The sequence below is a fragment of the Nilaparvata lugens genome, chromosome 7, assembly GCF_014356525.2.
Source record: "Nilaparvata lugens isolate BPH chromosome 7, ASM1435652v1, whole genome shotgun sequence".
Classification (NCBI taxonomy): Eukaryota; Metazoa; Arthropoda; class Insecta; order Hemiptera; family Delphacidae; genus Nilaparvata; species Nilaparvata lugens.
In genome coordinates this window covers 24,776,449-24,780,220 of record NC_052510.1, presented here as the reverse complement: position 1 = coordinate 24,780,220, position 3,772 = coordinate 24,776,449, and positions in this window count along the sequence as shown.

Here is a 3,772-nt window from a genome sequence, read left to right as displayed (position 1 = left end):
GCTCCAACGATTTTGATTAAAGTTATACCTGAAATAGTCATCAATAATCAACTACCACGAGTCCCATATCTGTAAAAATTTCAGGAGCTCGCCCCATCTAAGCAAAGTTTGATTTTAGATTCTCAATTATCATGCTTCAAATACAAGTTAAACAAATATTTCGAGAGGAAAAAATTGAGCATGAGAATCTCTACAATTAATGTTGAGTAACATTTTCACCTAAAATTGAAAATAAGCTCGAAATTCGAGAAAATGTGATTATCCAATAATTGCAAACTGTTGGCAACTTTTGATTCTATTTTAATGATTCACTATGGAAAGATAGCAGACCTCGTGTGTCTCCAGCGTTATTGCCCTGTCACCAGCTGGCTCAAATCTTTGAATAGTAGACTTGAGATGCGCGGAAACACTATAGCGTCAGGTGATCAATTTTCATAACGGCAAGGAAAGTAGTGTGAGTGTGCGACTTCACTGAGTTAGGTTTATTACTTATTAAAAGTCTTTGATACTTAAACTTTCGCAATAAATAAAATTTTTATAAGGGATTCAGTCTATTGCTCTCGTGATGGCTGGCGTTTTGGTCGGTCTCTGGCAGGCAAGTGGGTAGTTGGTCTTCCCCTATTCTCCCTCGATGATACTTCTGACTCTAAATTTGCATAAAATTTAAATATCTTTTCCTATTGGTGGATTTCAAATAATCCGCGATGACGCAATTTAATACTGTCAAATAGTCCATATTACTATCTTAAAATTGAATATTTTCATACTTAACTCTTATTTTATTTTAATTACATTGTTCCGTACATTCTACAACAATTACAAATTTTTATAATTTTATAAAGACCAGAAATTTTGAATCAAATACCTTTTAGCGCCGAGCGAATATTGTACTCTGATTGGTAAACAGTCAGATTCGGCTCGAGTGTACAGAATGTATCAATGCGTGTAGAAAAATTAGGCCTTACTTCCTTTTTATTTTTTATTATGTTTTTGTATTTTATATTTGCTCACATATATTAATAAACATTTAAACATATTATTCAAACATTTATATCCTTTATTTTGCATGCTATAAATATACGAAACCCTCTTGTCCTCGTCTTAACGAATGCTACCTAGATGCAATTATTTTGCTAGCGAGTATCTGATTAAATTGTAGATGTTTGGCTTGATCGTTATTGACTTGCCGACAAGCATTGTTTATATAGAACCTAACCTCAAATTCAATTATATTATTATTTATTAAATAATTGAGAAATTGATTCTCATTTCAAATTGTTCGCCATAATCTTAGCCTTTCTAGTCGTTATCGTCTTATCTACATCTTCGATTGATAACACCATTGGTGACAGATATTTTTGTTTTTCTGTCTGAGACCTAATAATTCATTTCAATTAATGAAATTTTTATTGGTACCTACCAAAATGTACCGTCATAACTATCACAGTGGTCACTTCCAAACTTACTTGATTACAATACAGCAATGATGGTAGTCAAGTCTCTAGTCAAGCTTGATTAATGTTCAATTACAGAAAATAGATGGTATACCCTTGTAATATTTCTAAAATAAAACACTATATCAATAAAGTCTATATCTTAATAGAATTGAATAGTCTTCTACCTAGTACTATAAAAATACTTCATTAGAAAATACGGTATGGAAATGATTAATTTAAAAATATTCCAAGAGTTTTAGTTGTTTTCTATAGGATAATTCATCACTGTTATCATAGGCCTATTTTAAAATGTTAATCATAGTTTGTAGCCCTATTAAAAATACTTTATTGATTTGATGTTGTTTTTGTTAATGCTTACTAATATAGGCTACTTTATAACAGGATGAAATAAGTATATTATCTCAACATAGTTATATTCACCAAGTTTACCATCTATACAAACTTCATCCCAAGTGTTATGGATGAGAAGTGAATAAGAGCAGACTGATAGATTGGAAGAGGGCAACCAATGATAAATGAAGTTTGCGAGTGATTTGCAAAAACAGGCGATGTCCCAGCTTTCCCCTTCTTTTCCAGACGTGAGGTTAGTTTCGTTTTGTCGCCGCAAACTTGGCAAGGTTATGGCGACGCCTTGCTATTGTGCTTTCCAAGGCATTGTTATGAGCGGTGACGTCATCAATCATTTCGGAAACGTGCGCTGTCTTAATCCGGAAAAATGGTTCTGGAGAGAAAACTTCGGCCAGGGTGTGGAAAGCGTTGGAGTTTCCATAGTTTGAGTGGGTAGAGTGACAAATTGTTCATGTGTTCATTTTTGCAACGATTTAGAGTGGCGGAGAAAAGACAAAGAGAGCGACAAGCCAAAGCCAAGTATAGAAGCATATAAAGCTCTTTAAAAATAAGCATATTAAAGTAAGAATATTTTTTGTAAACGGTTTTTGTAGACTCTAGTCAGTACAGTAAAATAATGTTATCAACTACCCAGGAAATAATTTGGAAACTATCATACTCATTTTCATGTTTAATCATTTTATAAACTTGTCCTGCACTACATCACCTAGCCTACAGTATTTATTTGCGCCATGATTTTAAAGAATAGGCTCCTATTTTATGTCATCACCATTTTAATAGAACTCAAATATTGATTAAACCCCCAAAGAATCTCTATACTTGGTTTAAATTAACTTCCGACTTGGGATGTACATGCGCAGTAGAGAAGGCGAAGCTTATTTTTGATAAGGGGAATAATCAATTATTGTCCTTCATTAATAATATTTTTTTTTTTAATTGTAAGAAATATATATTGTCCTCAGAGGAAGGGATACAGTACAACGGCTGCTATGTTGCCATTGTGTACTGGCCAGCGTTCTCTAATTTCTCATGTTTAACTTAGGAAGTTTCCTCTCTGCAATCACAGTCTCGACTGACTCTATTCGACAAATTGACAACTACGCTTCCACCTATTACTCAATCCATCACTGCGATTGGCTGATCTCCCTCCATTTCTCTGCGCCGCAAATTCCTCCAAGTCTGAAGAAGATTTACACGAAGTATAGTTGATAAATGAGGATATAGACAAGTAAAAGCCACCAATCTTCACAAGAGTGAAAATAATATAAATTTTCCTAAATCAGCGTTATATTACATTAGCCGATATCAGTTTGAAATGTTAATACGGTAAGTACATAGACAAACGATACGGTATGGCATAGACAAATAATATCAAATTTTTCTAATTTTTTTCAGTGGACTCGCTTACCTTTATTTTGAATACCTATTCCTCTGTTTTCTTCCTTCCCCCCATTTCTCTCTTCCCTTTTTTCCTCATTACTTCTCTTCTCTTCTTTGCCTGCCTATTACATGGGAAACCATAGTTGGCTAGGTATCTTCCTCTCTTTTTTTCTCTTCTCCAACACACCCAACCACAAAGCCCATGGTTTTTTATATTTGTAACATTTTATTGTGTTTTATTTGTTTCGTAATTCTTTGTAATTTTGTTTTGTCTTGTTTTGTGTGTTTTTAATAAATTGAAATTGAAAATTATTGAAGTGAAATAAAAATGATCAAGTACTGAACCCTTTTTGAAGAATATTATATTCTATTTTATTAAATCACAACAATTTCACTAATTATTGTAGTAGCCCCATAAAGAAAAAGTGAATACGAATAATATTGCTATCCTTTATCTAAGCTATTTTTTCTCTTACTATGGTAAAAGTAGCCTAAGTAAAATATGACTAAAACTAATGAATAGTTTGTTATTTAATGAACTTGGGATAGTAAAGGAATAACATCCAAATCAGTGACTGCAACAAAAA